The sequence below is a fragment of the Muntiacus reevesi genome, chromosome 4 (assembly GCF_963930625.1).
Source record: "Muntiacus reevesi chromosome 4, mMunRee1.1, whole genome shotgun sequence".
In the NCBI taxonomy this organism is placed as follows: Eukaryota; Metazoa; Chordata; class Mammalia; order Artiodactyla; family Cervidae; genus Muntiacus; species Muntiacus reevesi.
In genome coordinates, this window is record NC_089252.1 from 32954974 (window position 1) to 32964958 (window position 9985).

A 9985-nucleotide genomic window follows, 5' to 3' on the forward strand; every position below is an offset into this window, starting at 1 on the left:
ACACAGGTGTAGAAATGGGAATCAAAACAGTTTTTCCGGGGTGGTTATTTAATAGTGTAAAAATGAATAAAGCCATGTTGACACCTTGGTTCCTGAGTCTATTGAGTATGGGAGCACCATATATTGGTCACATGTTCAAATCATATACCTCGGTTTGTGTTCTATGGTCAAGCATTTCATTTCAACTACAACTCAGGAGAAAGCAGAAGCTATTTCTCAAAAGGAAAAATATTTATCAACAGAAGAGGACTTAATTTTGAACTAAAACCTCAGAGTTTTGGGATTCTACCATTAACATTTGACAGAGGATCCATGTTGGATGACCGTCTGTGATGGACATGTGACAACACAGGCTTTGCTGGCTCATATGGCCCACGTGACAGAGAAGCTCGCCCTGCAGCGTTTTCTCTTGTTTTAGGAACTACTCAAGACTGGCTTATACAAAGCAATATAAATGTGATATATCTTGTCTAAAAGACAAAAAGGCTCAAGTGTTTCTCCCTCTTTTTTAGCAGCTAAAACTACAATTTGCCTTATATTTTAGACAGGATATTCTGATGTGCCCCAGTCTACTAGACTCCTGGCAACTTCAGTAAAGTGATAAGATGTAAATTTTCCTAGAGATTATCTGCTATCCACTGGTAAGCATGTGTCTTACTAAGGCATCTAGGGTTCTTATCACTTCTGGCCCTCCAAATCAAGTTAATGTAATGACATTTTTGGAGTGGACCAGCACGGTATTCTCTGTAAGGTGGTGAGACAATCAAGGTCTCTGTAAACTAGATTATGACAGAGAGCAGTAGACTTTACATAGCCCTGAAGAAAGACATGAAAGTGCTGCAGCTGCTCCTGCTGGATATGAGCAATGTGTTTGCAATGACGCTTGTCAAATGGTACCGAGAAAAAGAACTCTTTGTAAATCAGCAATAGATGGAGTTACACAGTGGTGTGCTCCACTAGAGACCACATCTAAAACAGTAGCTACAGATCAGTCACTACCTGGTTAATTTTATAATAATACACAAGAGGCACCTTCCTTTGCAGGCTAAAGAACAACTTCAATAGGGGTGACAGAAATCACTGTCTCCGCCTTTTTTAAGTCTGACGGTGGCACTAATCTCTGCATTTCCCCTAGGGATGTGATTTGCTTTGAGTTTATTGTTTTGACAAGGAAGGGCAGTTACAGGACTTCTGTTTGGACTTTCTTACTGTTATGTTGCACTCCATAGATCAGGCGGCCAATATGCATATTATTCCAGTCGCCAAGCCTGTCTGTTCCAACTATGTACTCAGGAACTAGGGAACGAACTATTGGTGGTTCGCTGACATATTTGTACAATGCACTCTACACAAGAGTGGATTAACCATGTGACATCCATAAACTACCGCTCTGATCAGTGGGTCCCGGTGTCCTCTTAGGTGCCCATGAGGATGGGCTTACTCATAGCCAGTATGTAGGAGTTCGTTAAAGAGAATTTTCCCTTTCCTAGTGCCCACTTGATTGGGAAAATGGCTGCTGGTTTTGGGAGGGGGAGTAGGGGAGAAAACAGTGGGGAGAATTATAAGATAAAATTTTGGCTGTTCCAGGGCTTTCTCAGGAAAATCCAACTTCCCCTTTATTCAAGAACCTGCAAAATGGCATATATATGCACACTGGATGCAAGGCTGTGGCTTTTCACTGTGATGACTCATATCTGTGACTAGCAGAGCTAAAGACTCTCTGATTGTCTAGATCTAGAAGTACTTAAGTGAGATGCCCAATCTATGCCCACAGAAGGGATTCTGGGCCCTCAGTGATGTGGTGTGATGAGTTAACCAACCCTTCCTTGCTTTTCTGCTTACAGGTTTCTTTTTCTATGAAGACATAAATATCTTTTTTGTTTAAGTTGCTTTTGGAACTTGAAGCTGAAAGCAACCCTAACTAATTCAAGCTCTTGACTCATAATTAGATATGATACTTTAAAATGTTATTCTCTAGTGACTTTCATTCTCTTCCTTCCTAAAATTATTTTTAAACAATCAAAACAATGTTATATTAGTTGGGATCTTTTCATCTCAAAAGACAGAAAATGCAACTCGAATTGGCTTAACCAAAAGAGGAAATCCCTTAGATCATATTACTGGGGGAAAAAAAACCCACAAAAGTTCTAGACTAATATGTGTTTTAACTTAGGAAGTCAAACTACACCTTCAGAATTCAGCTTTTTCTCCATCTCTCATTTTCTTTCTTCAGTTTTTCTCCAGCTCTCATTTTCTCTCTCTCCTTTTCTTGGCTTCCTCTGTAGTCAAAGTGGCCTCAAGCTCCTGTCTCCATTCATCCTTGCTGCTAGAAGTTCAGGCAGAAAAGAGGTTCCCCACGCCCTCCCAACAGTCTCAGCAAAAGTCTCCTTGTGGGACAATGACTCTATCCTTGAATCAAACACTGAGGTCATGATCCATCTGGGTGTCATGTCACTCGTAAGTTAGATGTGGTGTCAGCCCTACCCAAAGCAATAAAAGCAAGGACACCAGTGCCAAAGAAAAATGGAATAAATGCTCAAGAGAAAAAAGTGTTTTGGAAAATGAATACTAATGACTTTGTTGGAACGTATCATGCCAGTGCTTAAGCTGAAATTGTTTGAATTCTGAAACAGATTTAGAGGAAATCATCTGACATTTTAGATAGAACCAGCCTTTTGAATAGAAACAATGTGATAGTTTGAAATGAGCCCTGAACTCAAGGCACTGATTCAACCTTAACACTGAGGCTGCCTGCTCTGTGAGCTTCAGTGAATCACCTAACTTCTCTGATTCAGTTACTTCACATGTAAGACAAAGGGGTTAATCATCTTTGTACATAATAGTGCTTTTGATTCTTTCTTAAAAATACATCCCAACATGCTTAGGTTTGAGAAGCACCAAAGGTTAGTGTCTGAGGAGTCAGCTCAAGCATTTCTGTGACCAAACTTGTCGGAAATGCATACATATTAGGGACCATAATCCTTTCTTTAAATGCTTGATGTATTTATTTACCTTTTGCAGCGCTGTTTTCATTGCTGCATGCAGGCTTTCGGTAGTTGCGGTGAGTGGGCTCAGTACCACACTTGTGGTGCACAGGCTTATTTGTTCCACAATATGTGGGATCTTCCCGGATCAGGGATTGAACTCATGTCCCCTGCACCGGCAGGTGGGTTCTCAACCACTGGACCACCAGGGAAGTTCCAGGGAGCCAAAATCTTTGACCTGTGTGTCAGGCTGGGTTGAAGGCACTCTACTTGTGAGTCCCTACACTCACAAGTAGGGACAATATCAGCCCCCACACATCTGTTGCCAGCCAGAATCTGTCTTTGGGGGGGCATCCGACATGGTCCAGAAGTTAGGAATCTGCCTTGCGATGCATAGGACACAGGTTTGACCCCTGATCCTGGAAGATCCCACATGCCTTGGAGTAACTAAGTCTGTGAGCAACAGCAAAGACCCAGTGCGGCCAAAAATAATTTTAAAAAAAAGACACAAAGAGTCTGTCTTTGGGAGCTGAAGCACACTTGCATCATTCCCACGTCCCCTCCAATCCCAGCCAACAAATACCACTTCTTTTCCTTTGTGCTCCCAAATTAGGTTCCCCAACCGTGAGAACCTGAGTAAAGTAACAAGACTCTTGTGAAATCTTAAGATGTGTTTTGTTTTGTTTTTTTTCTCAGAAAGATGAGCGAGCAATCCTTACCTTCCTGTTGGCTTGGGAACATATAAATTCCAGCAATTCTTTGTGTTCCCATGAACCTTTGAGTCCTCTCAAGCATTCCATCACAGAAAAAGTTGCCAATGGACAGTGAGTCCAATTGTAATTCCAAGCGCTAAACTGTACAAACTTTGTCTTATCTGTTACTTCTCTACCTCCATGATCTGCTACACTTACACTATTTCACTGGAAATTCTAATAGGAAGATGAAAATTCTAGAGGTCGGTGATGGTGATGGTTGAATAACAATCCAAATGAAGTTAATGCCACTAACGTGTATAGTTAAAAATGGTTAGAAAGAAAAAAGAATGGTTAAAATGATAAATTTTATGCTATGTGTATTTTGACACAATAAAAAGAATTATAAATTAATAAACAGGAATTATAATATGATCCAGCAATTCCATGTGTGCGTGCTAAGTTACTTCAGTTGTGTCCGACTCTTTGCAACCCAATGGACTCTAGCCTGCCAGGCACCTCTGTCCATGGTATTCTCTAGGCAAGAATACTGGAGTGGGTTGCCATGCCTTTCTCCAGGGGATCTTCCTGACCCAGGGATCAAATCCACATCTCCCAACTCTCCTGCATTGGCAGGCAGGTTCTTTACCACTAATGCCAGCTGGGAAGTCGCCTAGCTATTCCACCTCTAGGTATATACCCAAAGAAATTGAAAGCCTTCACTCAAACAGATATTTGTATGACAATGTAATTTACAATATCCAAAAGGTGGAAACACTCCAGGTGTTCATCAACAGGTGAATGGACAAACAAGATGTGATATATACATACAATGGACTATTATTTAGCTGTAAAAACAAGTGATGTTCTGATGCTATAACATGGATGAACCTTGAAGGTATTATAATGAGTAAAGTATGCCAGACAGAAAAGGATAAATATTGCATGATCCCATTTATATGAGGCACCTATAATATTCAAGTTAATAGAGATAGCAAGTAGATTAGAAGTCACCAGAGAGGTTGGTGGAAAAGCATTGAGGAGTTACTGCTCAGTGGTTACAGAGTTTCTACTCGGGGCAATGAAAACATTTGGGAAATAGAAGCGGTGATGATTTCATAGCAAATGAAATGTGCTTGATTACATGAAAATTAATTACATGAAAATGTAATTAATGTCACTGAATTTTACACTTAAAAATGGTTAATGTGATGAGTTTGCTTTATGTATACTATATTGATAACAAAACAGCATATGTATTTACTATGTCAATTTATAATTTTTTCAAATTTATGATGTAATATACTAAAAACTATTGAGTTATACACTCTAAATTGGTGAATTGTATGGTATATGAACTATACTTCAATAAAACTGTTTTTGGCTCTCTAGGTAGCTCAGTGGTAAAAAATCTGCCTGTCAGTGCAGGAGACTTGAGTTCAGTCCCTGGGTTGGGAAGATCCCCAAGAGAAGGAAATGGCAACCCACTCCAGTATTCTTGCTTGGGAAGTCTCATGGACGGAGGAGCCTGGTGGGCTACAGTCCATGGGGTTGCTGTAGGAGATAGATGGGCTCCAGGTTAGACCAACTGGCTTCCTGTTTACATTTCATGGAGCATGAATAAGTGGGTTTCACAGTGGATACTTAACGACTGTTAAAATTTTCTGAGGCAAGAGATGGGTAGGGTAGAGTTAAGGCATTTTTGATCAGCCTCCTTTTTGCCCTCTGAAATGGAAGTAACAACAGAAACAGCATGAATAGCCAGCGTTTGTCTCTTGTAAACACCTTAAGGTAATAGTTGTGGCAATAGTCAAGCAAACAGTCATGGCAAAGTCAAAGAGGGGCAGAACTCTGAGTAAAGGACTAAGGGATCTCCACTCCCCCCTTTTTGGGACAAGGGAGACACTACACATCCTCAGATGTGTAGACTTTTTGGGTCAAAAGTCAAGGAAGAATGCCAGGCCTTAATTGTCTTGCTCCTCCCAGAAGCCTTCACTTCGAGATCCATTTTTTGCTGAAGGATGCAAGCACATCCAGGGGAGTGTCCCAGGGGAGGTGGGGTGGAAAAAGAAACCAGATAAGTGGCCTGAAGGAAGACAAAGACCTGGAAGATCTGCCCTGTATAAATGACTTAACCGCCTCTTCACTGCACTCCCCCTCACTGAGAGGGGACCCTTTTTTTCCATTTGTGCATCTCTGCCTTGCTTCAGCCTTAACTAAAACTGTTTCTCCACGTGGTCTCTCGTCTCTAATCATAAACTTTGTACCTGCATTTACAGTTTCTGCCTCTGTGATAAATGCAACCGTCAGGGAAAAATAGCTTCTAGCCTCTAACCCTTGCTTGTCTGGAGGCTAGGATCCCTGGTTCTTATTCAGGCCTCCCAGGTTCAGTTCCCAGTCAGGGAATTAAGATCTCACTTCATACCATGGCTCACTACTACCTCACTGAGATCAGGGTTACAAAGAGTCAGAGATGACTTGGCAACTAAACAACAACAACAAAGCTGTTTTTAAAAACAAGACAGAGGTTGGCTGAGTGGAGAAAACAAGTACAAACATAATCCAACTATAAGCTAAGGGATTCATTTTAGTATCAAAGATACAAATAAGTGGAAAATGAAAGGATGGAAAAATATATTCCATGTATATTAGTTCTCTGTGACAAATTACCATAACCTGGGTTGCTGAAAACATTGGAAATTGATTCTCTTGTAGTGCTGGAGCCCAGGAGTAAAGGCACCAGCCAGGTTAGTTCCTTCCAGGTGCTGATGGAGAATCCATCCCATGCCTCTCTCGTAGCTGCTGGTAGCTCCTAGTATCATTGGAATACCATGGCTTGTACAGAAATCACATCCATCTGTGCCTCCACATTGCCTTTTTCTCTATGTGTCTCTCACATTCCCTTCCCTTTCTCTTACAGGAACTTCTATCATTGGATTTAAGGCCCACCCTAAGATCAAAATGATCCTGTCTCAAGACCCTTAACCCAACTGCAGCAAAGACACTATTTCCAGCTAAGGTCATGAACACAAGTATCAGGACTGAGATAGATCTTTTTGTCATCACCGTTGAACCCACTACAACATATAAATAGTGACCAAAAGAGAGCATAATAGCTAGACGAATGACTGACAAAAGCAAAACTTTAGAGAATGTCCTGGCAGTCCAGTAGTTAGGACTCTTTACTGTCACTGCTGAAGGCCTGGGTTCAAGCCCTAGTTGGGGAACTAACATCCCACATGCTGCACAGTATAGCAAAATAAATAAAAACAAAAACTTTGAGTAAAAAAATATTTAAAAAACAAAGACATTTTATATTGCTGAGGAGGTCAGTCTTTCAAGAAGATATAACAATTATAAATACTGTTGTTGTTTAGTTGCTAAGTTGTGTCCGACTCTGTGACCCCATAGACTGTAGCCCGCCAGGCTCCTCTGTCCATGGGATTTCCCAGGCAAGAATATTGGAGTTGCCATTTCCTTCTCCAGGGAATCTTCCCTGGCCCAGGGATTAAACCCAAGTCTCTTGCATTGGCAGGCAGATTGTATACCACTGAGCCAGCAGGGAAGCCCTATAAACATATATTCATCTATACAAACTAAATATATCAACCTAAAATGTGGCAGAATTGAAGGGATAAACAGTTCTACAATAATCAAAGACTCCAATATGCTATGTCAGTAATGGATGGAACAACCTCACAGAAGATCAATAAGGATATATTCAACACTATAAGCCAAATGGACCTAACAGACATCTATAGAATACACTACCCAACAACAAGAGTGCATATTCTTCTCAACTAAACGTGAAAGATTCTCCCGGATAGGTCTACATTAAGCCACAAAACAATCTTGATAAATTTAAAAGATTGAAAATCATACACAGTATCCTATATGACCATGGAATGAATGGAATGAAACTAATAGCAGAAGGAAACTTGGAAATTTTGCAAATGTGTGGAAATGGATCACACTCTTAAACCTGTGAGTCAAAGAAGAAATCCAAAGAGTAGAAAATAAGATAAATGAAAATGTGTCAGAACTCATGGGGATACAGCACAAGCAGTGCTCAGAGACAAATTTATAGCTGAAAATGCTCACATTAAAAAAGAAGAAAGATCCCAAATCAGTGGCTTCCCTGGTGGCTCAGTCAGGAGAGAATCCACCTGCAATGCAGGAGACCACCGCAACACAGGAAACCTGGTTTGATCCCTTGGTCTGGAAGATCTGAAGAAGGAAATGGCAGCCCACTCCAGTATCCTTGCCTGGAAAATCACCTGGACAGAGACCGGTGGGCTAGAGTCCATGGGGTCACAAGAGCCTGACACTACTTAGCGACTAAACCATAACCACAACAATACCCCAATTAACTAAAAGAAAAGAGCAAGTTATACCCAAAGCTAGCAGAAGGAAGATAATTAAGATTAGAGCAGAGATAAGTGAAATAAAGAATAGAAAAACAAAAGAACCAATAAAATCAAAAGTTAATTCTTTGAAAAAAAAAAAGGAACAAACATTTAGCTAGACTAAGAAAAACAAAGAAGATGTAAATTAACTAAAATCAAATTGAAAGTGGGGACCTAACAGAGGCAAAAAGTATTATTGAAATATACTATGATCAACTATGGGCTTCCCTGGTGGCTCAACTGGTGAAGAATCCACCTGCAATTTGGGGAACCTGGGTTGGATGCTTGGGTTGGGAAGATCCCCTGGAGAAGGGAACGGCTACCCACTCCAGTATTCTGGCCTGGAGAATTCCATGGACTGTATAGTCCATGGGGTCTCAAAGAGTAGGATACGACTCAGTGACTTTCACTTTCATGACCAACTATATGCTAACAAATTAGATAACTAAACAAAATGGACAAACTTCTAGGAAAACACATACTACCAAAACTGACTCAAGAAGAGAAAAATTGGGGGGAGTTCCTGGTGTTCTAATAGAATTTAGCACTTTCACTGCCGTGGCTAGGGTTCACTCCCTGGTTGGGTAATTGAGATCCCACAAGCTGCCTGGAGCAGCCAAAAAAAAGGAAGAAGAAACAGAAAAATATGAACTGACTTATAAGAAGTAAAAATTGAATCAGAAATCAAAAACTTTCTCCCCAAAAGAGCCTAGGGCCGGAAGGCTTCACTGGTCAACTCTACCAAACATTCAAAGAATTAACACCAAACACCTCTCAAACTCCTACAAAAAATAAAAAAGGAAGAAGCATTTCCTAACTTACTCTGTGACCCCAGTTTTACCCTGATACTAAAACCAGCACAACAAAGGGCAAGTGAAAACCAATATCCCTTATGAATATGGATGAAAAAAATCTTCAACAAAATAGTAACAAGCCTAACCCGGCAGCGTGCTAAGAGGAGTACACATCATGAACAAGTGGAATTTGTCCCAGAAGACAAGAATACACTTGTTAAACCACCACAAGGGTAGTTTAATGTAAGAAAACTATAGCACATTACCAGAATGAAGGGGGGGGGGGAGGGGGAAGCACATGATCATCTCATTTAATGCTGCAAAAGCATTTGAAAATATCCAGCACCTTTTCATGATGAAAACCTTCAACAAACTAGGAGTAGAAGGGAATTTTCTCACCATGATAAACGTCACTTATGAAAAACTCACTGCTAACATTCTACTCAAAGGTCAAGGCTGTACTTTTATCTGAGGCTTTAAGTCCTCCTCCAAGTTCACAAGGTTATTCAGAGAATTCCTTTTCTTGCCTTTTTAGAACTCATGGAGACTTGATTCTTAAAGGCCAGCAGAGGGACTTTCCTGGTGGTCCAGTGGCTGAGAATCCATGCTCCCGGTACAGGGGTCTGGGTTCCTTCCCTGGTCTGGGAACTAGATCTCACATGCCTTGACTAAGAGTTTGCATGTCACAACTAAGACCTGAAATGGCCAAATAAATAAAAAAAAATTTTTTAAAGGCCAGCAGAGATTTCTGACCCTCTTTTAAAAGGCTCATCTGGTTTACTCTCGTTGTTCAGTCACTCAGTTGTGTAGGACTCTTTGCGACCCCGTGGACTGCAGCATGCCAGGCTTTCCTGTCCTTCACCATGTCCTAGAGCTTGCTCAAACTCATGTCCATCCAACCAGGATAATCTCCTCTTCAATTAACTCAAAGTCAACTGATTACAGACCTTGATTACATCTGCAAATTCACTTCACCTTTGCCATAGAATGCAACATAATCACAGAAATGACGTGCTATCATATTCACATGGGAAGGGAGTTATACAAGTCTGTGCACAGGCATACGTCATTTTATTGCACTTTGCTTTATTGAAACTTGCAGATTCTGA